The sequence below is a fragment of the Phallusia mammillata genome, chromosome 4, assembly GCF_965637545.1.
Source record: "Phallusia mammillata chromosome 4, kaPhaMamm4.hap1.1, whole genome shotgun sequence".
NCBI classification, from domain to species: domain Eukaryota; kingdom Metazoa; phylum Chordata; class Ascidiacea; order Phlebobranchia; family Ascidiidae; genus Phallusia; species Phallusia mammillata.
In genome coordinates this window covers 7,576,939-7,598,920 of record NC_137255.1, presented here as the reverse complement: position 1 = coordinate 7,598,920, position 21,982 = coordinate 7,576,939, and the positions used below count along the sequence as shown (strand labels likewise).

Below are 21,982 nucleotides of genomic sequence, written 5' to 3'. Positions count from 1 at the left end.
GCATTCGCACATTATTTGTCGAAATACATATATTTTAGTTAAATGGATGCAAATTTGCATGGGTACATCAAGCCTCGATGGCGCAGTAGGCAGCGCGTGAGTCTCATAATCTCAAGGTCGTGAGTTCGATCCTCACTCGGGGCAAACTTTTGGTACAATATTTTATTTTCCGTCTGCATGAGACAGAGAAAAAAATATACATGGAGTTTAGACAGGTGCAAAGAAATGGCAGCGGTGGGATTCGAACCCACGCCATCGAAATGACTGGTGCCTAAAACCAGGGCCTTAGACCACTCGGCCACGCTACCACATGAGAACAATGTTTTGCTAAGTTAATGTGATCTGATGCAACAGAGATGGAAAATAACGATGTGGTAGAGGGTTTGCAACCAAGGTTTAGACAAATTTGACCCCGATTAAGAAATAAACACATACCACATGTTGTTGATCAACTCAAGTTTGTATCCAAACAAATTGGCATTGTCTGCATTCGCACATTATTTTTCGAAATACATATATTTTAGTTACAAGGATGCAAATTTGCATGAGGTCATCAAGCCTCGATGGCGCAGTAGGCAGCGCGTGAGTCTAATAATCTCAAGGTCGTGAGTTCGATCCTCACTCGGGGCAAACTTTTGGTACAATATTTTATTTTCCGTCTGCATGAGACAGAGAAAAAATTATACATGGAGTTTAGACAGGTGCAAAGAAATGGCAGCGGTGGGATTCGAACCCACGCCATCGAAATGACTGGTGCCTTAAACCAGCGCCTTAGACCAGTCGGCCACGCTACCACATGTGAATGATGGTTTGTTAAGTTAATGTGATCTGATGCAACAGAGATGGCAAATAACGATGTGGTAGAGGGTTTGCAACCAAAGTTTAGACAAAATTGACCCCGATTAAGAAATAAACACATACCATATAGTTTGTTGATCAACTTAAGTTTGTATCCAAACAAATTGGCATTGTCTGCATTCCCACATTATTTGTCGAAATACATATATTTTAGTTACAAGGATGCAAATTTGCATGAGGTCATCAAGCCTCGATGGCGCAGTAGGCAGCGCGTGAGTCTCATAATCTCAAGGTCGTGAGTTCTATCCTCACTCGGGGCAAACTTTTGGTACAATATTTTATTTTCCGTCTGCATGAGACAGAGAAAAAAATATACATGGAGTTTAGACAGGTGCAAAGAAATGGCAGCGGTGGGATTCGAACCCACGCCATCGAAATGACTGGTGCCTAAAACCAGGGCCTTAGACCACTCGGCCACGCTACCACATGAGAACAATGTTTTGCTAAGTTAATGTGATCTGATGCAACAGAGATGGCAAATAACGATGTAGTAGAGGGTTTGCAACCAAAGTTTAGACAAAATTGACCCCGATTAAGAAATAAACACATACCATATGTTGTTGATCAACTCAAGTTTGTATCCAAACAAATTGGCATTGTCTGCATTCCCACATTATTTTCGTAATACATATATTTTAGTTACAAGGATGCAAATTTGCATGAGTACATCAAGCCTCGATGGCGCAGTAGGAAGCGCGTGAGTCTCATAATCTCAAGGTCGTGAGTTCGATCCTCACTCGAGGCAAACTTTTGGTACAATATTTTATTTTCCGTCTGCATGAGACAGAGAAAAAAATATACATGGAGTTTAGACAGGTGCTAAGAAATGGCAGCGGTGGGATTCGAACCCACGCCATCGAAATGACTGGTGCCTTAAACCAGCGACTTTGACCACTCGGACACGTTACCACACGAGAACAGTGTTTTGCTAAGTTAATGTGATCTGATGCAACAGAGATGGCAAATAACGATGTAGTAGAGGGTTTGCAACCAAAGTTTAGACAAAATTGACCCCGAAGAAGAAAGAAACGCATACCATATGTTTTTGATCAACTCAAGTTTGTATCCAAACAAATTGGCATTGTCTGCATTCGCACATTATTTGTCGAAATACATATATTTTAGTTACAAGGATGCAAATTTGCATGAGGTCATCAAGCCTCGATGGCGCAGTAGGCAGCGCCTGAGTCTCATAATCTCAAGGTCGTGAGTTCGATCCTCACTCGAGGCAAACATTTGGTACAATATTTTATTTTCCATCTGCATGAGACAGAGAAAAAATTACACATGGAGTTTTGACAGGTGCAAAGAAATGGCAGCGGTGGGATTCGAACCCACGCCATCGAAATGACTGGTGCCTAAAACCAGCGCCTTAGACCACTCGGCCACGCTACCACATGTGAATGGTGGTTTGTTAAGTTAATGTGATCTGATGCAACAGAGATGGCAAATAACGATGTAGTAGAGGGTTTGCAACCAAAGTTTAGACAAAATTTACCCCGATTAAGAAATAAACACATACCATATGTTGTTGATCAACTCAAGTTTGTATCCAAACAAATTGGCATTGTCTGCATTCCCACATTATTTGTCGAAATACATATATTTTAGTTACAAGGATGCAAATTTGCATGAGGTCATCAAGCCTCGATGGCGCAGTAGGCAGCGCGTGAGTCTCATAATCTCAAGGTCGTGAGTTCGATCCTCACTCGGGGCAAACTTTTGGTACAATATTTTATTTTCCGTCTGCATGAGACAGAGAAAAAAATATACATGGAGTTTAGACAGGTGCAAAGAAATGGCAGCGGTGGGATTCGAACCCACGCCATCGAAATGACTGGTGCCTAAAACCAGGGCCTTAGACCACTCGGCCACGCTACCACATGAGAACAATGTTTTGCTAAGTTAATGTGATCTGATGCAACAGAGATGGCAAATAACGATGTAGTAGAGGGTTTGCAACCAAAGTTTAGACAAAATTGACCCCGATTAAGAAATAAACACATACCATATGTTGTTGATCAACTCAAGTTTGTATCCAAACAAATTGGCATTGTCTGCATTCCCACATTATTTTCGTAATACATATATTTTAGTTACAAGGATGCAAATTTGCATGAGTACATCAAGCCTCGATGGCGCAGTAGGAAGCGCGTGAGTCTCATAATCTCAAGGTCGTGAGTTCGATCCTCACTCGAGGCAAACTTTTGGTACAATATTTTATTTTCCGTCTGCATGAGACAGAGAAAAAAATATACATGGAGTTTAGACAGGTGCTAAGAAATGGCAGCGGTGGGATTCGAACCCACGCCATCGAAATGACTGGTGCCTTAAACCAGCGACTTTGACCACTCGGACACGTTACCACACGAGAACAGTGTTTTGCTAAGTTAATGTGATCTGATGCAACAGAGATGGCAAATAACGATGTAGTAGAGGGTTTGCAACCAAAGTTTAGACAAAATTGACCCCGAAGAAGAAAGAAACGCATACCATATGTTTTTGATCAACTCAAGTTTGTATCCAAACAAATTGGCATTGTCTGCATTCGCACATTATTTGTCGAAATACATATATTTTAGTTACAAGGATGCAAATTTGCATGAGGTCATCAAGCCTCGATGGCGCAGTAGGCAGCGCCTGAGTCTCATAATCTCAAGGTCGTGAGTTCGATCCTCACTCGAGGCAAACATTTGGTACAATATTTTATTTTCCATCTGCATGAGACAGAGAAAAAATTACACATGGAGTTTTGACAGGTGCAAAGAAATGGCAGCGGTGGGATTCGAACCCACGCCATCGAAATGACTGGTGCCTAAAACCAGCGCCTTAGACCACTCGGCCACGCTACCACATGTGAATGGTGGTTTGTTAAGTTAATGTGATCTGATGCAACAGAGATGGCAAATAACGATGTAGTAGAGGGTTTGCAACCAAAGTTTAGACAAAATTTACCCCGATTAAGAAATAAACACATACCATATGTTGTTGATCAACTCAAGTTTGTATCCAAACAAATTGGCATTGTCTGCATTCCCACATTATTTGTCGAAATACATATATTTTAGTTACAAGGATGCAAATTTGCATGAGGTCATCAAGCCTCGATGGCGCAGTAGGCAGCGCGTGAGTCTCATAATCTCAAGGTCGTGAGTTCGATCCTCACTCGGGGCAAACTTTTGGTACAATATTTTATTTTCCGTCTGCATGAGACAGAGAAAAAAATATACATGGAGTTTAGACAGGTGCAAAGAAATGGCAGCGGTGGGATTCGAACCCACGCCATCGAAATGACTGGTGCCTTAAACCAGCGCCTTAGACCACTCGGCCATGCTACCACATGTGAATGATGGTTTGTTAAGTTAATGTGATCTGATGCAACAGAGATGGCAAATAACGATGTAGTAGAGGGTTTGCAACCAAAGTTTAGACAAAATTGACCCCGATTAAGAAATAAACACATACCATATGTTGTTGATCAACTCAAGTTTGTATCCAAACAAATTGGCATTGTCTGCATTCCCACATTATTTTCGTAATACATATATTTTAGTTACAAGGATGCAAATTTGCATGAGTACATCAAGCCTCGATGGCGCAGTAGGTAGCGCGTGAGTCTCATAATCTCAAGGTCGTGAGTTCGATCCTCACTCGAGGCAAACTTTTGGTACAATATTTTATTTTCCGTCTGCATGAGACAGAGAAAAAAATATACATGGAGTTTAGACAGGTGCAAAGAAATGGCAGCGGTGGGATTCGAACCCACGCCATCGAAATGACTGGTGCCTTAAACCAGCGACTTTGACCACTCGGACACGCTACCACACGAGAACAGTGTTTTGCTAAGTTAATGTGATCTGATGCAACAGAGATGGCAAATAACGATGTGGTAGAGGATTTGCAACCAAAGTTTAGACAAAATTGACCCCGAAGAAGAAAGAAACGCATACCATATGTTTTTGATCAACTCAAGTTTGTATCCAAACAAATTGGCATTGTCTGCATTCGCACATTATTTGTCGAAATACATATATTTTAGTTACAAGGATGCAAATTTGCATGAGGTCATCAAGCCTCGATGGCGCAGTAGGCAGCGCCTGAGTCTCATAATCTCAAGGTCGTGAGTTCGATCCTCACTCGGGGCAAACTTTTGGTACAATATTTTATTTTCCGTCTGCATGAGACAGGGAAAAAATTATACATGGAGTTTTGACAGGTGCAAAGAAATGGTAGCGGTGGGATTCGAACCCACGCCATCGAAATGACTGGTGCCTAAACCAGCGCCTTAGACCACTCGGCCACGCTACCACATGTGAATGGTGGTTTGTTAAGTTAATGTGATCTGATGCAACAGAGATGGCAAATAACGATGTAGTAGAGGGTTTGCAACCAAAGTTTAGACAAAATTTACCCCGATTAAGAAATAAACACATACCATATGTTGTTGATCAACTCAAGTTTGTATCCAAACAAATTGGCATTGTCTGCATTCCCACATTATTTTTCGAAATACATATATTTTAGTTACAAGGATGCAAATTTGCATGAGGTCATCAAGCCTCGATGGCGCAGTAGGCAGCGCGTGAGTCTCATAATCTCAAGGTCGTGAGTTCGATCCTCACTCGAGGCAAACATTTGGTACAATATTTTATTTTCCATCTGCATGAGACAGAGAAAAAATTACACATGGAGTTTTGACAGGTGCAAAGAAATGGCAGCGGTGGGATTCGAACCCACGCCATCGAAATGACTGGTGCCTAAAACCAGCGCCTTAGACCACTCGGCCACGCTACCACATGTGAATGGTGGTTTGTTAAGTTAATGTGATCTGATGCAACAGAGATGGCAAATAACGATGTAGTAGAGGGTTTGCAACCAAAGTTTAGACAAAATTTACCCCGATTAAGAAATAAACACATACCATATGTTGTTGATCAACTCAAGTTTGTATCCAAACAAATTGGCATTGTCTGCATTCCCACATTATTTGTCGAAATACATATATTTTAGTTACAAGGATGCAAATTTGCATGAGGTCATCAAGCCTCGATGGCGCAGTAGGCAGCGCGTGAGTCTCATAATCTCAAGGTCGTGAGTTCGATCCTCACTCGGGGCAAACTTTTGGTACAATATTTTATTTTCCGTCTGCATGAGACAGAGAAAAAAATATACATGGAGTTTAGACAGGTGCAAAGAAATGGCAGCGGTGGGATTCGAACCCACGCCATCGAAATGACTGGTGCCTAAAACCAGGGCCTTAGACCACTCGGCCACGCTACCACATGAGAACAATGTTTTGCTAAGTTAATGTGATCTGATGCAACAGAGATGGCAAATAACGATGTAGTAGAGGGTTTGCAACCAAAGTTTAGACAAAATTGACCCCGATTAAGAAATAAACACATACCATATGTTGTTGATCAACTCAAGTTTGTATCCAAACAAATTGGCATTGTCTGCATTCCCACATTATTTTCGTAATACATATATTTTAGTTACAAGGATGCAAATTTGCATGAGTACATCAAGCCTCGATGGCGCAGTAGGAAGCGCGTGAGTCTCATAATCTCAAGGTCGTGAGTTCGATCCTCACTCGAGGCAAACTTTTGGTACAATATTTTATTTTCCGTCTGCATGAGACAGAGAAAAAAATATACATGGAGTTTAGACAGGTGCTAAGAAATGGCAGCGGTGGGATTCGAACCCACGCCATCGAAATGACTGGTGCCTTAAACCAGCGACTTTGACCACTCGGACACGTTACCACACGAGAACAGTGTTTTGCTAAGTTAATGTGATCTGATGCAACAGAGATGGCAAATAACGATGTAGTAGAGGGTTTGCAACCAAAGTTTAGACAAAATTGACCCCGAAGAAGAAAGAAACGCATACCATATGTTTTTGATCAACTCAAGTTTGTATCCAAACAAATTGGCATTGTCTGCATTCGCACATTATTTGTCGAAATACATATATTTTAGTTACAAGGATGCAAATTTGCATGAGGTCATCAAGCCTCGATGGCGCAGTAGGCAGCGCCTGAGTCTCATAATCTCAAGGTCGTGAGTTCGATCCTCACTCGAGGCAAACATTTGGTACAATATTTTATTTTCCATCTGCATGAGACAGAGAAAAAATTACACATGGAGTTTTGACAGGTGCAAAGAAATGGCAGCGGTGGGATTCGAACCCACGCCATCGAAATGACTGGTGCCTAAAACCAGCGCCTTAGACCACTCGGCCACGCTACCACATGTGAATGGTGGTTTGTTAAGTTAATGTGATCTGATGCAACAGAGATGGCAAATAACGATGTAGTAGAGGGTTTGCAACCAAAGTTTAGACAAAATTTACCCCGATTAAGAAATAAACACATACCATATGTTGTTGATCAACTCAAGTTTGTATCCAAACAAATTGGCATTGTCTGCATTCCCACATTATTTGTCGAAATACATATATTTTAGTTACAAGGATGCAAATTTGCATGAGGTCATCAAGCCTCGATGGCGCAGTAGGCAGCGCGTGAGTCTCATAATCTCAAGGTCGTGAGTTCGATCCTCACTCGGGGCAAACTTTTGGTACAATATTTTATTTTCCGTCTGCATGAGACAGAGAAAAAAATATACATGGAGTTTAGACAGGTGCAAAGAAATGGCAGCGGTGGGATTCGAACCCACGCCATCGAAATGACTGGTGCCTTAAACCAGCGCCTTAGACCACTCGGCCATGCTACCACATGTGAATGATGGTTTGTTAAGTTAATGTGATCTGATGCAACAGAGATGGCAAATAACGATGTAGTAGAGGGTTTGCAACCAAAGTTTAGACAAAATTGACCCCGATTAAGAAATAAACACATACCATATGTTGTTGATCAACTCAAGTTTGTATCCAAACAAATTGGCATTGTCTGCATTCCCACATTATTTTCGTAATACATATATTTTAGTTACAAGGATGCAAATTTGCATGAGTACATCAAGCCTCGATGGCGCAGTAGGTAGCGCGTGAGTCTCATAATCTCAAGGTCGTGAGTTCGATCCTCACTCGAGGCAAACTTTTGGTACAATATTTTATTTTCCGTCTGCATGAGACAGAGAAAAAAATATACATGGAGTTTAGACAGGTGCAAAGAAATGGCAGCGGTGGGATTCGAACCCACGCCATCGAAATGACTGGTGCCTTAAACCAGCGACTTTGACCACTCGGACACGCTACCACACGAGAACAGTGTTTTGCTAAGTTAATGTGATCTGATGCAACAGAGATGGCAAATAACGATGTGGTAGAGGATTTGCAACCAAAGTTTAGACAAAATTGACCCCGAAGAAGAAAGAAACGCATACCATATGTTTTTGATCAACTCAAGTTTGTATCCAAACAAATTGGCATTGTCTGCATTCGCACATTATTTGTCGAAATACATATATTTTAGTTACAAGGATGCAAATTTGCATGAGGTCATCAAGCCTCGATGGCGCAGTAGGCAGCGCCTGAGTCTCATAATCTCAAGGTCGTGAGTTCGATCCTCACTCGGGGCAAACTTTTGGTACAATATTTTATTTTCCGTCTGCATGAGACAGGGAAAAAATTATACATGGAGTTTTGACAGGTGCAAAGAAATGGTAGCGGTGGGATTCGAACCCACGCCATCGAAATGACTGGTGCCTAAACCAGCGCCTTAGACCACTCGGCCACGCTACCACATGTGAATGGTGGTTTGTTAAGTTAATGTGATCTGATGCAACAGAGATGGCAAATAACGATGTAGTAGAGGGTTTGCAACCAAAGTTTAGACAAAATTGACCCCGATTAAGAAATAAACACATACCATATGTTGTTGATCAACTCAAGTTTGTATCCAAACAAATTGGCATTGTCTGCATTCCCACATTATTTTTCGAAATACATATATTTTAGTTACAAGGATGCAAATTTGCATGAGGTCATCAAGCCTCGATGGCGCAGTAGGCAGCGCGTGAGTCTCATAATCTCAAGGTCGTGAGTTCGATCCTCACTCGGGGCAAACTTTTGGTAGAATATTTTATTTTCCGTCTGCATGAGACAGAGAAAAAAATATACATGGAGTTTAGACAGGTGCAAAGAAATGGTAGCGGTGGGATTCGAACCCACGCCATCGAAATGACTGGTGCCTAAAACCAGCGCTTTAGACCACTCGGCCACGCTACCTCATGTGAATGGTGGTTTGTTGAGTTAATGTGATCTGATGCAACAGAGATGGCAAATAACGATGTAGTAGAGGGTTTGCAACCAAAGTTTAGACAAAATTTACCCGATTAAGAAATAAACACATACCATATGTTGTTGATCAACTCAAGTTTGTATCCAAACAAATTGGCATTGTCTGCATTCCCACATTATTTTTCGAAATACATATATTTTAGTTACAAGGATGCAAATTTGCATGAGGTCATCAAGCCTCGATGGCGCAGTAGGCAGCGCGTGAGTCTCATAATCTCAAGGTCGTGAGTTCGATCCTCACTCGGGGCAAACTTTTGGTACAATATTTTATTTTCCAAGTGCATGAGACAGAGAAAAAAATATACATGGAGTTTAGACAGGTGCAAAGAAATGGCAGCGGTGGGATTCGAACCCACGCCATCGAAATGACTGGTGCCTAAAACCAGGGCCTTAGACCACTCGGCCACGCTACCACATGAGAACTATGTTTTGCTAAGTTAATGTGATCTGATGCAACAGAGATGGCAAATAACGATGTGGTAGAGGATTTGCAACCAAAGTTTAGACAAAATTGACCCCGAAGAAGAAAGAAACGCATACCATATGTTTTTGATCAACTCAAGTTTGTATCCAAACAAATTGGCATTGTCTGCATTCGCACATTATTGGTCGAAATACATATATTTTAGTTACAAGGATGCAAATTTGCATGAGGTCATCAAGCCTCGATGGCGCAGTAGGCAGCGCGTGAGTCTCATAATCTCAAGGTCGTGAGTTCGATCCTCACTCGAGGCAAACTTTTGGTACAATATTTTATTTTCCATCTGCATGAGACAGAGAAAAAATTACACATGGAGTTTAGACAGGTGCAAAGAAATGGCAGCGGTGGGATTCGAACCCACGCCATCGAAATGACTGGTGCCTAAAACCAGCGCCTTAGACCACTCGGCCACGCTACCACATGTGAATGGTGGTTTGTTAAGTTAATGTGATCTGATGCAACAGAGATGGCAAATAACGATGTAGTAGAGGGTTTGCAACCAAAGTTTAGACAAAATTGACCCCGATTAAGAAATAAACACATACCATATGTTGTTGATCAACTCAAGTTTGTATCCAAACAAATTGGCATTGTCTGTATTCCCACATTATTTTTCGAAATACATATATTTTAGTTACAAGGATGCAAATTTGCATGAGGTCATCAAGCCTCGATGGCGCAGTAGGCAGCGCGTGAGTCTCATAATCTCAAGGTCGTGAGTTCGTTCCTCACTCGGGGCAAACTTTTGGTACAATATTTTATTTTCTGTCTGCATGAGACAGAGAAAAAAATATACATGGAGTTTTGACAGGTGCAAAGAAATGGCAGCGGTGGGATTCGAACCCACGCCATCGAAATGACTGGTGCCTAAAACCAGGGCCTTAGACCACTCGGCCACGCTACCACATGAGAACAATGTTTTGCTAAGTTAATGTGATCTGATGCAACAGAGATGGAAAATAACGATGTGGTAGAGGGTTTGCTACCAAGGTTTAGACAAATTTGACCCCGATTAAGAAATAAACACATACCACATGTTGTTGATCAACTCAAGTTTGTATCCAAACAAATTGGCATTGTCTGCATTCGCACATTATTTGTCGAAATACATATATTTTAGTTACAAGGATGCAAATTTGCAAGAGGTCATCAAGCCTCGATGGCGCAGTAGGCAGCGCGTGAGTCTCATGATCTCAAGGTCGTGAGTTCGATCCTCACTCGGGGCAAACTTTTGGTAGAATATTTTATTTTCCGTCTGCATGAGACAGGGAAAAAATTATACATGGAGTTTTGACAGGTGCAAAGAAATGGCAGCGGTGGGATTCGAACCCACGCCATCGAAATGACTGGTGCCTAAAACCAACGCCTTAGACCAGTCGGCCACGCTACCACATGTGAATGATGGTTTGTTGAGTTAATGTGATCTGATGCAAAAGAGATGGCAAATAACGATGTGGTAGAGGGTTTGCAACCAAAGTTTAGACAAATTTGACCCCGATTACGAAATAAACACATACCATATAGTTTGTTGATCAACTCAAGTTTGTATCCAAACAAATTGGCATCGTCTGCATTCCCACATTATTTTCGTAATACATATATTTTAGTTACAAGGATGCAAACTTGCATCAGTACATCAAGCCTCGATGGCGCAGTAGGCAGCGTGTGAGTCTCATAATCTCAAGGTCGTGAGTTCGATCCTGACTCGGGGCAAACTTATGTACAATATTTTATTTTCCGTCTGCATGAGACAGAGAAAAAAATATACATGGAGTTTTTGACAGGTGCAAAGAAATGGCAGCGGTGGGATTCGAACCCACGCCATCGAAATGACTGGTGCCTAAAACCAGGGCCTTAGACCACTCGGCCACGCTACCACATGAGAACAATGTTTTGCTAAGTTAATGTGATCTGATGCAACAGAGATGGAAAATAACGATGTATAGAGGGTTTGCAACCAAGGTTTAGACAAATTTGACCCCGATTACGAAATAAACACATACCATATAGTTTGTTGATCAACTCAAGTTTGTATCCAAACAAATTGGCATTGTCTGCATTCGCACATTATTTGTCGAAATACATATATTTTAGTTACAAGGATGCAAATTTGCATGAGGTCATCAAGCCTCGATGGCGCAGTAGGAAGCGCGTGAGTCTCATAATCTCAAGGTCGTGAGTTCGATCCTCACTCGGGGCAAGCTTTTGGTACAATATTTTATTTTCCGTCTGCATGAGACAGAGAAAAAATTATACATGGAGTTTAGACAGGTGCAAAGAAATGGCAGCGGTGGGATTCGAACCCACGCCATCGAAATGACTGGTGCCTTAAACAAGCGCCTTAGACCACTCGGCCACGCTACCACATGTGAATGATGGTTTGTTAAGTTAATGTGATCTGATGCAACAGAGATGGCAAATAACGATGTAGTAGAGGGTTTGCAACCAAAGTTTAGACAAAATTGACCCCGATTAAGAAATAAACACATACCATATGTTGTTGATCAACTCAAGTTTGTATCCAAACAAATTGGCATTGTCTGCATTCCCACATTATTTTCGTAATACATATATTTTAGTTACAAGGATGCAAATTTGCTTGAGTACATCAAGCCTCCATGGCGCAGTAGGTAGCGCGTGTGTCTCATAATCTCAAGGTTGTGAGTTCGATCCTCACTCGAGGCAAACTTTTGGTACAATATTTTATTTTCCGTCTGCATGAGACAGAGAAAAAAATATACATGGAGTTTAGACAGGTGCAAAGAAATGGCAGCGGTGGGATTCGAACCCACGCCATCGAAATGACTGGTGCCTTAAACCAACGACTTTGACCACTCGGACACGCTACCACACGAGAACAGTGTTTTGCTAAGTTAATGTGATCTGATGCAACAGAGATGGCAAATAACGATGTGGTAGAGGATTTGCAACATAAGTTGTGACAAAATTGATCCCGAAGAAGAAACAAACACATACCATATGTTATTGATGAACTCAAGTTTGTATCCAAACAAATTGGCATTGTCTGCATTCGCACATTATTTGTCGAAATACATATATTTCAGTTACAAGGATGCAAATTTGCATGAGGTCATCAAGCCTCGATGGCGCAGTAGGCAGCGCGTGAGTCTCATAATCTCAAGGTCGTGAGTTCGATCCTCACTCGAGGCAAACTTTTGGTACAATATTTTATTTTCCATCTGCATGAGACAGAGAAAAAATTACACATGGAGTTTTGACAGGTGCAAAGAAATGGCAGCGGTGGGATTCGAACCCACGCCATCGAAATGACTGGTGCCTAAAACCAGCGCCTTAGACCACTCGGCCACGCTACCACATGTGAATGGTGGTTTGTTAAGTTAATGTGATCTGATGCAACAGAGATGGCAAATAACGATGTAGTAGAGGGTTTGCAACCAAAGTTTAGACAAAATTTACCCCGATTAAGAAATAAACACATACCATATGTTGTTGATCAACTCAAGTTTGTATCCAAACAAATTGGCATTGTCTGCATTCCCACATTATTTGTCGAAATACATATATTTTAGTTACAAGGATGCAAATTTGCATGAGGTCATCAAGCCTCGATGGCGCAGTAGGCAGCGCGTGAGTCTCATAATCTCAAGGTCGTGAGTTCGATCCTCACTCGGGGCAAACTTTTGGTACAATATTTTATTTTCCGTCTGCATGAGACAGAGAAAAAATTATACATGGAGTTTAGACAGGTGTAAAGAAATGGCAGCGGTGGGAATCGAACCCACGCCATCGAAATGACTGGTGCCTAAAACCAGGGCCTTAGACCACTCGGCCACGCTACCACATGAGAACAATGTTTTGCTAAGTTAATGTGATCTGATGCAACAGAGATGGCAAATAACGATGTGGTAGAGGGTTTGCAACCAAGGTTTAGACAAATTTGACCCCGATTAAGAAATAAACACATACCACATGTTGTTGATCAACTCAAGTTTGTATCCAAACAAATTGGCATTGTCTGCATTCCCACATTATTTTTCGAAATACATATATTTTAGTTACAAGGATGCAAATTTGCATGAGGTCATCAAGCCTCGATGGCGCAGTAGGCATCGCGTGAGTCTCATAATCTCAAGGTCGTGAGTTCGATCCTCACTCGGGGCAAACTTTTGGTAGAATATTTTATTTTCCGTCTGCATGAGACAGGGAAAAAATTATACATGGAGTTTTGACAGGTGCAAAGAAATGGTAGCGGTGGGATTCGAACCCACGCCATCGAAATGACTGGTGCCTTAAACCAACGCCTTAGACCAGTCGGCCACGCTACCACATGTGAATGGTGGTTTGTTGAGTTAATGTGATCTGATGCAACAGAGATGGCAAATAACGATGTGGTAGAGGGTTTGCAACCAAAGTTTAGACAAATTTGACCCCGATTACGAAATAAACACATACCGTATAGTTTGTTGATCAACTCAAGTTTGTATCCAAACAAATTGGCATTGTCTGCATTCCCACATTATTTTCGTAATACATATATTTTAGTTACAAGGATGCAAACTTGCATCAGTACATCAAGCCTCGATGGCGCAGTAGGCAGCGTGTGAGTCTCATAATCTCAAGGTCGTGAGTTCGATCCTGACTCGGGGCAAACTTATGTACAATATTTTATTTTCCGTCTGCACGAGAAAGAGAAAAAAATATACATGGAGTTTAGACAGGTGCAAAGAAATGGCAGCGGTGGGATTCGAACCCACGCCATCGAAATGACTGGTGCCTAAAACCAGGGCCTTAGACCACTCGGCCACGCTACCACATGAGAACAGTGTTTTGCTAAGTTAATGTGATCTGATGCAACAGAGATGGAAAATAACGATGTGGTAGAGGGTTTGCAACCAACGTTTAGACAAATTTGACCCCGATTAAGAAATAAACACATACCACATGTTGTTGATCAACTCAAGTTTGTATCCAAACAAATTGGCATCGTCTGCATTCGCACATTATTTGTCGAAATACATATATTTTAGTTACAAGGATGCAAATTTGCATGAGGTCATCAAGCCTCGATGGCGCAGTAGGCATCGCGTGAGTCTCATAATCTCAAGGTCGTGAGTTCGATCCTCACTCGGGGCAAACTTTTGGTAGAATATTTTATTTTCCGTCTGCATGAGACAGGGAAAAAATTATACATGGAGTTTTGACAGGTGCAAAGAAATGGTAGCGGTGGGATTCGAACCCACGCCATCGAAATGACTGGTGCCTTAAACCAACGCCTTAGACCAGTCGGCCACGCTACCACATGTGAATGGTGGTTTGTTGAGTTAATGTGATCTGATGCAACAGAGATGGCAAATAACGATGTGGTAGAGGGTTTGCAACCAAAGTTTAGACAAATTTGACCCCGATTACGAAATAAACACATACCGTATAGTTTGTTGATCAACTCAAGTTTGTATCCAAACAAATTGGCATTGTCTGCATTCCCACATTATTTTCGTAATACATATATTTTAGTTACAAGGATGCAAACTTGCATCAGTACATCAAGCCTCGATGGCGCAGTAGGCAGCGTGTGAGTCTCATAATCTCAAGGTCGTGAGTTCGATCCTGACTCGGGGCAAACTTATGTACAATATTTTATTTTCCGTCTGCACGAGAAAGAGAAAAAAATATACATGGAGTTTAGACAGGTGCAAAGAAATGGCAGCGGTGGGATTCGAACCCACGCCATCGAAATGACTGGTGCCTAAAACCAGGGCCTTAGACCACTCGGCCACGCTACCACATGAGAACAGTGTTTTGCTAAGTTAATGTGATCTGATGCAACAGAGATGGAAAATAACGATGTGGTAGAGGGTTTGCAACCAACGTTTAGACAAATTTGACCCCGATTAAGAAATAAACACATACCACATGTTGTTGATCAACTCAAGTTTGTATCCAAACAAATTGGCATCGTCTGCATTCGCACATTATTTGTCGAAATACATATATTTTAGTTACAAGGATGCAAATTTGCATGAGGTCATCAAGCCTCGATGGCGCAGTAGGCAGCGCGTGAGTCTCATAATCTCAAGGTCGTGAGTTCGATCCTCACTCGGGGCAAACTTTTGGTACAATATTTTATTTTCCAAGTGCATGAGACAGAGAAAAAATTATACATGGAGTTTAGACAGGTGCAAAGAAATGGCAGCGGTGGGATTCGAACCCACGCCATCGAAATGACTGGTGCCTTAAACCAGCGCCTTAGACCACTCGGCCACGCTACCACACATGAATGATGGTTTGTTAAGTTAATGTGATCTGATGCAACAGAGATGGCAAATAACGATGTAGTAGAGGGTTTGCAACCAAAGTTTAGACAAAATTTACCCCGATTAAGAAATAAACACATACCATATGTTGTTGATCAACTCAAGTTTGTATCCAAACAAATTGGCATTGTCTGCATTCCCACATTATTTTCGTAATACATATATTTTAGTTACAAGGATGCAAATTTGCATGAGTACATCAAGCCTCGATGGCGCAGTAGGTAGCGCGTGTGTCTCATAATCTCAAGGTTGTGAGTTCGATCCTCACTCGAGGCAAACTTTTGGTACAATATTTTATTTTCCGTCTGCATGAGACAGAGAAAAAAATATACATGGAGTTTAGACAGGTGCAAAGAAATGGCAGCGGTGGGATTCGAACCCACGCCATCGAAATGACTGGTGCCTTAAACCAACGACTTTGACCACTCGGACACGCTACCACACGAGAACAGTGTTTTGCTAAGTTAATGTGATCTGATGCAACAGAGATGGCATATAACGATGTGGTAGAGGATTTGCAACCAAAGTTGTGACAAAATTGACCCCGAAGAAGAAACAAACACATACCATATGTTATTGATGAACTCAAGTTTGTATCCAAACAAATTGGCATTGTCTGCATTCGCACATTATTTGTCGAAATACATATATTTCAGTTACAAGGATGCAAATTTGCATGAGGTCATCAAGCCTCGATGGCGCAGTAGGCAGCGCGTGAGTCTCATAATCTCAAGGTCGTGAGTTCGATCCTCACTCGAGGCAAACTTTTGGTACAATATTTTATTTTCCATCTGCATGAGACAGAGAAAAAATTACACATGGAGTTTTGACAGGTGCAAAGAAATGGCAGCGGTGGGATTCGAACCCACGCCATCGAAATGACTGGTGCCTAAAACCAGCGCCTTAGACCACTCGGCCACGCTACCACATGTGAATGATGGTTTGTTAAGTTAATGTGATCTGATGCAACAGAGATGGCAAATAACGATGTAGTAGAGGGTTTGCAACCAAAGTTTCACCCGATCCGTCTACTTTCAGGCGCTTAAAACTGTCGAATTCTGGAGAATCCCGGGCCATTATGCTGTCGTATTATATTCCGTGTTATGGATTCTGCGCTTTAAGCGACATGGTATGCTATGGATATTACGAACAGCTTAGGGGGTTACCCTATGTGTTGTTTTCGTCGGTTGTGGCTGTTTGTTGACAAATTAAATCAGCTGAACTGAACCTTACAGTGCGGTAGAAAAATGGAATTTAGAACACTGGCTTCAATATACGGAATTTTTTTCCTAAAAATTGGTGGTAAGTTTAACTTAATTAAGTATTTTGTGAAAAATAGCAAACCATTTTAATATAGGAGAGACATATCACATATTTGTCTGACCTGAGGACATTAACTGGGTTCACACACAGGAAGTAGATTTTGACTGAGGCAGCATAGTTTTACGAGTTTGTCAGCCTTGAAAGTGACAAGCATCTGTGCCCCTGCAATGTTCTCGTGTGTATTTGATTTGGACAAAAACATCAAGGTGTTGGAAGTTTTAACTCACATAGGCAAAATTTCCATTGATTATAATCAATGCAGCTACACAGATGGTATATTTTTGATTAAAGAAAGGTCCTAATTGTTTCAGAAAAAATGCAACCCGGACAAATCTGGAAATGTTTGGGCTGGTGGTGAAAATTTGAATGTTGAAACCTGTACAGGACAAATGACAGAGAGTCAGATTTGGTGAACCACAGATGATTGTGTGAGTAAACAGTTGATGTAAAGAACTTAAGGCAGATTAATATAGCATTCATGACTTTGATATTTGGTATAGAAGTGTTTTACACACCTTAGAAACTATTACCTGAAAGACTGAGGTAGCATGTCTAGTTTTAATGACTGATTTCATTTGGTTTCCTTCAGCACTTGTAATATTAATGACTGGTAAAAACACTAAAATTGGTTGAAAATATATACTGTATGTTTTGTTTAGTTAGTAGTGAGTTGAAACTTATTATTATATTGTGCAATTGCAGTTGAAGCTATGGGTGAATCCTCCAAAGCACCATACAAACTCATCTTATGGTTTGCCACTTGGGTGTCATTTGACAACAATTGCAGTGTTGGATTTCCCGACTAAAAACAATTTAAAGCATGCTTTTTGTGTTTAAAATAAGCGAATGGCACAAAGCCTATAGACTAAAGAGTAGACCAGGTAGATATGTATACAATGAGTACAAAATAGCCTGCATTGTTTAATATAAATAACTGTGTTTGTTTAAATTAATATTGCACCATTGCTACTGAGATAAGCTCTACTTTCAAAGTTAGATCAGATATCTTCAATTGTTAACAACATTTTTGGTGCAAAATTGTGCAGATAGTTTAGTTGGCAGCTCCACTATTTTTGTATGATGACCATTACATAGCAGTACTGTCATGTAATCAGTTGATGGTAGCATAAAAAGCCTTTTTAGCAACTAACAATTTGGTTATCAAGTAAAGATTGTAAAAAAAACAATTGCATTTAATTAACCCCAAAGTTTAAAAACTAGATTGTATGGTGTTTAATTATTTCATTAAAATTGTGTTTTATTACAGGGCAAGGCAAGAAGATTTTACCCTTAAAATCTGGAAAAGTTAGATGCAAGGGAAGGATATGTGTACTATTTGAAACTTTAACCTTTACATGGCTATAGATTGCATGCAATCTACTTTCTGTATTTCACATACAGCACATTACCCAAGATATGACCAAAGGTTCAACATAATAAGCAAATCTATCTATTCCAATTGTTGTGTGATATTTAGTTTGATATATATGTCCCAATCTAGTTGTTAATTTGTGTTGCTTTTTGTTCTTATTGTAATGCAAATTGTATTGCTGTTGTTGTTTTTGTTACACTGCGTTTTTAGTGTACATTTTTTATCCACATTTAATACTGAGTAAAAATCCATAAGCACTTCCAAATGTTGAACCAGAATTATTTCACTGGGTGTGAGGTATTTTACTGCATTATTACTGAGATACATTTGTGGCGCTTTTCATTCTGAGTTTATTCAAAAGGTACAAAGTTAAGCTGCACGGAATTGGATCAATGGCTTGAATAAAGAATGTATAATCCGTGTTTCATTTCTATTGACTTTTTGAGGAAAGTTTACTCCAGAAAAACAACAGGCGCAATGGGTTACCCTGGTAGAAATAGTAAATTTATAGTCAAGAGATAGGGGACAATTCAGGGAGTGTAAACTTGCTAGAAATGAAAGCATATCAACGTCCTGTTGTTTGAGCTTTTGTTAAAAAACTTAATCACGTCACGATCCTTGACCCGTTAGTTTGAAACTTTGTGTTGTAAGCAAGCTTTATTGCGTCACTATCTATTGTTTCATATCAATTAGAAAACAATGACTATTCTTTAGTGCTAAACGATGCAGGGATTTACCTATTTCAGGTTTTTTTTTCACATACCTTGGAAGAAATTGAGCATACGAAAGTTGTGTGTCCAATACAACTAATTCAACATTAAGTTGCGCTTATCCTATAAAAAGCAAAAAAATACAGTTTATAGTTTGTTTTTGTCTTCGGTAGCTTACGACGATGTAGCAGTTTCTTGAGTATCACATGACTACCGGTATGCATAAGGTCGCTAAAAGATTAAACAAACTTTTGGTCTTCAAATCTCACTTAACAAATGCCGACATGTTCAAAGAAACATAAAATAGTTTAAAGGCTGTCTAAAACTTTTTGTGTGATACTGGCGTTCGTGCTCCAAGTCGTAAAATATAATAGCCTGGGAAAACTAGCAATATCAGTCACAAGGGACTATTCAAAAGGCTCGTTTGCAAATCGTTTGGCCTATGAAAACCGAATGATTTTGTCTCAAGCCGTTTGTGTTTAATGGCCGACAGTCTTAATCGCTGTGCGACATTATTGTATGGTGTGACGGTCATGCCCTTCGCGGCCAGATGATGTGCGCGTCTTATTTTCGTTTTGCTCATGGCAACAAGCTGAAACTTTGCAAGCTGCTACAGTTTACAATTCCACGTTGGCCTGTGAAAATCGTTTGCGTTTGCCTTAAACCGTTTGTCATCTGGAGCCTGTAGTGTATAGGCTACATTGGTCGACCGCGCAGAAAATATTTTTAAAGCGGTCATGCCCTGCGTTCGCTTATGATGCACGCCTCTCATTTTCGATTTTATTATCAGATTTAAACGATATTTTGTATGCCTTTGCTGGATGTATTTAAAAGTTGACCTGTCAAAACCGTTTGTGTTTACCATAAACCGTTTGTCATCTGGAGCCTGTAAATGGTATATGTGTTGAGCGCGCAAAAATCATTTTTAAAGCGTTTCTGCCCTGCGTTCGCTTATGATGCACGCCCCTCATTTTCAAGGTTATCATTAGATTTAAAAGATATTTTGTATGCCTTTGCTGGGTGTATTTTAGAGTTGACCTGTGAAAACTGTTTGCGTTTACCTTAAACCGTTTGTCATCTGGAGTCTGTATAGTCTACATTGGTCGACCGCGCAAAAAAATCATTTTTAAAGCGGGCATGCCCTGCGTTCGCTTAAGATGCACGCCTCTCATTTTCAATGTTATGATAAGATTTGAACGATATTTTGTATGCCTTTACTGGGTGTATTTTAGAGTGGACCTGTGAAAACCGTTTGTGTTTATCTTAAACCGTTTGTCATCTGGAGTCTGTATAGTCTACATTGGTCGACTGCGCAAAAAAATCATTTTTAAAGCGTTTCTGCCCTGCGTTCGCTTATGATGCACGCCCCTCATTTTCAAGGTTATGATTAGATTTAAACGATATTTTGTATGCCTTTACTGGATGTATTTTAAAGTTGACCTGTGAAAACCGTTTGTGTTTATCTTAAACCGTTTAAAATCTGGAGCTAGTATAGGCTACATTGGTCGACCGCGCAAAAAAAATCAAACGGTTGGCAAACGGTTTAAGGTAAACGCAAACGGTTTCCACAGGTCAACTCTAAAATACATCCAGCAAAGGCATACAAAATATCGTTTAAATCTAATCGTAACCTCGTAAATGAGAGGCGTGCATCATAAGCGAACGCAGGGCATGACCGCTTTAAAAATGATTTTCGCACGCTCGACCAATGTAGCCTATACACTACAGGCTCCAGATGACAAACGGTTTAAGGTAAACGCAAACGGTTTTCACAGGTCAACTTCAAATTATATCCAACAAAGGCATGCAAAATATCGTTTAAATCTGATAATAAAATCGAAAATGAGAGGCGTGCATCATAAGCGAACGCAGGGCATGACCGCTTTAAAAATATTTTCTGCGCGGTCGACCAATGTAGCCTATACACTACAGGCTCCAGATGACAAACGGTTTAAGGCAAACGCAAACGGTTTTCACAGGCTAACGTGGAATTGTAAACTGTAACACCTTGCAAAGTTTCAGCTTGTTGCCATAAGCAAAACGAAAATAAGACGCGTACATCATCATTCCGCGAAGGGCATGACCGCAACACCATACAATAATGTCGCACAGCGATTAAGACTGTCGGCCATTAAACACAAACGGCTTGAGACAAAATCATTCGGTTTTGATAGGCCAATCGGTTTTCAAACAAGCCGTTTGAATTGCTTCTTGTGACTGATATTGCTAGTTTCGCAGGCCATTTTGTTTTACGAATTGGAGCACGAACGCCAGTATCACACAAAAAGTTTTAGACAGCCTTTAAACTATTTTATGTTTCTTTGAACATGTCGGCATTTGTTACATGAGATTTGAAGACTAAAGGTTTGTTTAATCTTTTAGCGACCTTATGCATACCGGTAGTCATGTGATACTCAAGAAACTACTACATCGTCGTAAGCTACCGAAGACAAAAACAAACTATAAACTGTATTTTTTTGCTTTTTATAGGATAAGCGAAACTTAATGTTGAATTAGTTGTATTGGACACACAACTTTTGTATGCTCAATTTCTTCCAAGGTATGTGAAAAAACCTGAAATAGGTAAATCCCTGTATCGTTTAGCACAAAAGAATAATCATTGTTTTCTAATTGATATGAAACAATAGATAGTGACGCAATAAAGCTTGCTTACAAC

At 40.5% G+C, this 21,982-nt stretch overlaps 1 long non-coding RNA gene and 47 other non-coding genes across 50 annotated transcripts; 23 read left to right on the top strand and 25 right to left on the bottom strand.

Moving 5' to 3' along the window:
* Positions 1-71: 71 nt before the first annotated feature.
* On the top strand, positions 72-144 carry Trnam-cau (transfer RNA methionine (anticodon CAU)). The gene has a single exon. It is a non-coding gene; the product is annotated as a tRNA-Met (tRNA).
* Positions 145-226: 82 nt separating this feature from the next.
* Positions 227-308, bottom strand: Trnal-uag (transfer RNA leucine (anticodon UAG)). The gene has a single exon. It is a non-coding gene; the product is annotated as a tRNA-Leu (tRNA).
* A 249-nt stretch (positions 309-557) lies between these two features.
* Positions 558-630, top strand: Trnai-aau (transfer RNA isoleucine (anticodon AAU)). Its single transcript has one exon. It is a non-coding gene; the product is annotated as a tRNA-Ile (tRNA).
* Positions 631-712: 82 nt separating this feature from the next.
* Trnal-aag (transfer RNA leucine (anticodon AAG)) lies at positions 713-794 on the bottom strand. Its single transcript has one exon. It is a non-coding gene; the product is annotated as a tRNA-Leu (tRNA).
* Positions 795-1,200: 406 nt separating this feature from the next.
* Trnal-uag (transfer RNA leucine (anticodon UAG)) lies at positions 1,201-1,282 on the bottom strand. Its single transcript has one exon. It is a non-coding gene; the product is annotated as a tRNA-Leu (tRNA).
* Positions 1,283-1,530: 248 nt separating this feature from the next.
* Positions 1,531-1,603, top strand: Trnam-cau (transfer RNA methionine (anticodon CAU)). The gene has a single exon. It is a non-coding gene; the product is annotated as a tRNA-Met (tRNA).
* A 568-nt stretch (positions 1,604-2,171) lies between these two features.
* On the bottom strand, positions 2,172-2,253 carry Trnal-uag (transfer RNA leucine (anticodon UAG)). The gene has a single exon. It is a non-coding gene; the product is annotated as a tRNA-Leu (tRNA).
* A 249-nt stretch (positions 2,254-2,502) lies between these two features.
* Trnam-cau (transfer RNA methionine (anticodon CAU)) lies at positions 2,503-2,575 on the top strand. The gene has a single exon. It is a non-coding gene; the product is annotated as a tRNA-Met (tRNA).
* An 82-nt stretch (positions 2,576-2,657) lies between these two features.
* Trnal-uag (transfer RNA leucine (anticodon UAG)) lies at positions 2,658-2,739 on the bottom strand. Its single transcript has one exon. It is a non-coding gene; the product is annotated as a tRNA-Leu (tRNA).
* A 248-nt stretch (positions 2,740-2,987) lies between these two features.
* Positions 2,988-3,060, top strand: Trnam-cau (transfer RNA methionine (anticodon CAU)). Its single transcript has one exon. It is a non-coding gene; the product is annotated as a tRNA-Met (tRNA).
* A 568-nt stretch (positions 3,061-3,628) lies between these two features.
* On the bottom strand, positions 3,629-3,710 carry Trnal-uag (transfer RNA leucine (anticodon UAG)). Its single transcript has one exon. It is a non-coding gene; the product is annotated as a tRNA-Leu (tRNA).
* A 249-nt stretch (positions 3,711-3,959) lies between these two features.
* On the top strand, positions 3,960-4,032 carry Trnam-cau (transfer RNA methionine (anticodon CAU)). Its single transcript has one exon. It is a non-coding gene; the product is annotated as a tRNA-Met (tRNA).
* An 82-nt stretch (positions 4,033-4,114) lies between these two features.
* On the bottom strand, positions 4,115-4,196 carry Trnal-aag (transfer RNA leucine (anticodon AAG)). The gene has a single exon. It is a non-coding gene; the product is annotated as a tRNA-Leu (tRNA).
* Positions 4,197-4,444: 248 nt separating this feature from the next.
* On the top strand, positions 4,445-4,517 carry Trnam-cau (transfer RNA methionine (anticodon CAU)). The gene has a single exon. It is a non-coding gene; the product is annotated as a tRNA-Met (tRNA).
* An 898-nt stretch (positions 4,518-5,415) lies between these two features.
* On the top strand, positions 5,416-5,488 carry Trnam-cau (transfer RNA methionine (anticodon CAU)). Its single transcript has one exon. It is a non-coding gene; the product is annotated as a tRNA-Met (tRNA).
* An 82-nt stretch (positions 5,489-5,570) lies between these two features.
* Trnal-uag (transfer RNA leucine (anticodon UAG)) lies at positions 5,571-5,652 on the bottom strand. Its single transcript has one exon. It is a non-coding gene; the product is annotated as a tRNA-Leu (tRNA).
* Positions 5,653-5,901: 249 nt separating this feature from the next.
* On the top strand, positions 5,902-5,974 carry Trnam-cau (transfer RNA methionine (anticodon CAU)). Its single transcript has one exon. It is a non-coding gene; the product is annotated as a tRNA-Met (tRNA).
* An 82-nt stretch (positions 5,975-6,056) lies between these two features.
* On the bottom strand, positions 6,057-6,138 carry Trnal-uag (transfer RNA leucine (anticodon UAG)). Its single transcript has one exon. It is a non-coding gene; the product is annotated as a tRNA-Leu (tRNA).
* Positions 6,139-6,386: 248 nt separating this feature from the next.
* On the top strand, positions 6,387-6,459 carry Trnam-cau (transfer RNA methionine (anticodon CAU)). The gene has a single exon. It is a non-coding gene; the product is annotated as a tRNA-Met (tRNA).
* A 568-nt stretch (positions 6,460-7,027) lies between these two features.
* On the bottom strand, positions 7,028-7,109 carry Trnal-uag (transfer RNA leucine (anticodon UAG)). The gene has a single exon. It is a non-coding gene; the product is annotated as a tRNA-Leu (tRNA).
* Positions 7,110-7,358: 249 nt separating this feature from the next.
* Positions 7,359-7,431, top strand: Trnam-cau (transfer RNA methionine (anticodon CAU)). Its single transcript has one exon. It is a non-coding gene; the product is annotated as a tRNA-Met (tRNA).
* An 82-nt stretch (positions 7,432-7,513) lies between these two features.
* Positions 7,514-7,595, bottom strand: Trnal-aag (transfer RNA leucine (anticodon AAG)). The gene has a single exon. It is a non-coding gene; the product is annotated as a tRNA-Leu (tRNA).
* Positions 7,596-7,843: 248 nt separating this feature from the next.
* On the top strand, positions 7,844-7,916 carry Trnam-cau (transfer RNA methionine (anticodon CAU)). The gene has a single exon. It is a non-coding gene; the product is annotated as a tRNA-Met (tRNA).
* Positions 7,917-8,814: 898 nt separating this feature from the next.
* On the top strand, positions 8,815-8,887 carry Trnam-cau (transfer RNA methionine (anticodon CAU)). The gene has a single exon. It is a non-coding gene; the product is annotated as a tRNA-Met (tRNA).
* Positions 8,888-8,969: 82 nt separating this feature from the next.
* On the bottom strand, positions 8,970-9,051 carry Trnal-uag (transfer RNA leucine (anticodon UAG)). The gene has a single exon. It is a non-coding gene; the product is annotated as a tRNA-Leu (tRNA).
* Positions 9,052-9,299: 248 nt separating this feature from the next.
* Trnam-cau (transfer RNA methionine (anticodon CAU)) lies at positions 9,300-9,372 on the top strand. Its single transcript has one exon. It is a non-coding gene; the product is annotated as a tRNA-Met (tRNA).
* Positions 9,373-9,454: 82 nt separating this feature from the next.
* Trnal-uag (transfer RNA leucine (anticodon UAG)) lies at positions 9,455-9,536 on the bottom strand. Its single transcript has one exon. It is a non-coding gene; the product is annotated as a tRNA-Leu (tRNA).
* A 249-nt stretch (positions 9,537-9,785) lies between these two features.
* Positions 9,786-9,858, top strand: Trnam-cau (transfer RNA methionine (anticodon CAU)). Its single transcript has one exon. It is a non-coding gene; the product is annotated as a tRNA-Met (tRNA).
* An 82-nt stretch (positions 9,859-9,940) lies between these two features.
* Positions 9,941-10,022, bottom strand: Trnal-uag (transfer RNA leucine (anticodon UAG)). The gene has a single exon. It is a non-coding gene; the product is annotated as a tRNA-Leu (tRNA).
* A 404-nt stretch (positions 10,023-10,426) lies between these two features.
* Trnal-uag (transfer RNA leucine (anticodon UAG)) lies at positions 10,427-10,508 on the bottom strand. The gene has a single exon. It is a non-coding gene; the product is annotated as a tRNA-Leu (tRNA).
* A 249-nt stretch (positions 10,509-10,757) lies between these two features.
* Trnam-cau (transfer RNA methionine (anticodon CAU)) lies at positions 10,758-10,830 on the top strand. Its single transcript has one exon. It is a non-coding gene; the product is annotated as a tRNA-Met (tRNA).
* A 569-nt stretch (positions 10,831-11,399) lies between these two features.
* Trnal-uag (transfer RNA leucine (anticodon UAG)) lies at positions 11,400-11,481 on the bottom strand. The gene has a single exon. It is a non-coding gene; the product is annotated as a tRNA-Leu (tRNA).
* A 250-nt stretch (positions 11,482-11,731) lies between these two features.
* On the top strand, positions 11,732-11,804 carry Trnam-cau (transfer RNA methionine (anticodon CAU)). Its single transcript has one exon. It is a non-coding gene; the product is annotated as a tRNA-Met (tRNA).
* Positions 11,805-11,886: 82 nt separating this feature from the next.
* Trnal-aag (transfer RNA leucine (anticodon AAG)) lies at positions 11,887-11,968 on the bottom strand. Its single transcript has one exon. It is a non-coding gene; the product is annotated as a tRNA-Leu (tRNA).
* A 734-nt stretch (positions 11,969-12,702) lies between these two features.
* Positions 12,703-12,775, top strand: Trnam-cau (transfer RNA methionine (anticodon CAU)). The gene has a single exon. It is a non-coding gene; the product is annotated as a tRNA-Met (tRNA).
* Positions 12,776-12,857: 82 nt separating this feature from the next.
* On the bottom strand, positions 12,858-12,939 carry Trnal-uag (transfer RNA leucine (anticodon UAG)). The gene has a single exon. It is a non-coding gene; the product is annotated as a tRNA-Leu (tRNA).
* A 249-nt stretch (positions 12,940-13,188) lies between these two features.
* On the top strand, positions 13,189-13,261 carry Trnam-cau (transfer RNA methionine (anticodon CAU)). The gene has a single exon. It is a non-coding gene; the product is annotated as a tRNA-Met (tRNA).
* An 82-nt stretch (positions 13,262-13,343) lies between these two features.
* Positions 13,344-13,425, bottom strand: Trnal-uag (transfer RNA leucine (anticodon UAG)). Its single transcript has one exon. It is a non-coding gene; the product is annotated as a tRNA-Leu (tRNA).
* A 404-nt stretch (positions 13,426-13,829) lies between these two features.
* Positions 13,830-13,911, bottom strand: Trnal-aag (transfer RNA leucine (anticodon AAG)). Its single transcript has one exon. It is a non-coding gene; the product is annotated as a tRNA-Leu (tRNA).
* A 404-nt stretch (positions 13,912-14,315) lies between these two features.
* Trnal-uag (transfer RNA leucine (anticodon UAG)) lies at positions 14,316-14,397 on the bottom strand. Its single transcript has one exon. It is a non-coding gene; the product is annotated as a tRNA-Leu (tRNA).
* A 404-nt stretch (positions 14,398-14,801) lies between these two features.
* Positions 14,802-14,883, bottom strand: Trnal-aag (transfer RNA leucine (anticodon AAG)). The gene has a single exon. It is a non-coding gene; the product is annotated as a tRNA-Leu (tRNA).
* Positions 14,884-15,287: 404 nt separating this feature from the next.
* Positions 15,288-15,369, bottom strand: Trnal-uag (transfer RNA leucine (anticodon UAG)). Its single transcript has one exon. It is a non-coding gene; the product is annotated as a tRNA-Leu (tRNA).
* Positions 15,370-15,618: 249 nt separating this feature from the next.
* Positions 15,619-15,691, top strand: Trnam-cau (transfer RNA methionine (anticodon CAU)). Its single transcript has one exon. It is a non-coding gene; the product is annotated as a tRNA-Met (tRNA).
* Positions 15,692-15,773: 82 nt separating this feature from the next.
* On the bottom strand, positions 15,774-15,855 carry Trnal-aag (transfer RNA leucine (anticodon AAG)). Its single transcript has one exon. It is a non-coding gene; the product is annotated as a tRNA-Leu (tRNA).
* A 248-nt stretch (positions 15,856-16,103) lies between these two features.
* Trnam-cau (transfer RNA methionine (anticodon CAU)) lies at positions 16,104-16,176 on the top strand. The gene has a single exon. It is a non-coding gene; the product is annotated as a tRNA-Met (tRNA).
* Positions 16,177-16,589: 413 nt separating this feature from the next.
* Trnam-cau (transfer RNA methionine (anticodon CAU)) lies at positions 16,590-16,662 on the top strand. Its single transcript has one exon. It is a non-coding gene; the product is annotated as a tRNA-Met (tRNA).
* An 82-nt stretch (positions 16,663-16,744) lies between these two features.
* On the bottom strand, positions 16,745-16,826 carry Trnal-uag (transfer RNA leucine (anticodon UAG)). The gene has a single exon. It is a non-coding gene; the product is annotated as a tRNA-Leu (tRNA).
* A 209-nt stretch (positions 16,827-17,035) lies between these two features.
* On the top strand, positions 17,036-19,017 carry LOC145225365 (uncharacterized). Of its 3 annotated transcripts, XR_013859873.1 has the most exons (3): positions 17,446-17,651; positions 17,926-18,104; positions 18,491-19,017. It is a non-coding gene; the product is annotated as an uncharacterized LOC145225365 (long non-coding RNA). The 3 variants fall into 3 exon arrangements; XR_013859872.1 differs by lacking the exons at positions 17,446-17,651; positions 17,926-18,104 and adding an exon at positions 17,036-17,202; XR_013859871.1 differs by lacking the exon at positions 17,926-18,104 and having other exon boundaries at positions 17,439-17,651.
* The last annotated feature ends 2,965 nt before the right edge of the window (positions 19,018-21,982 follow it).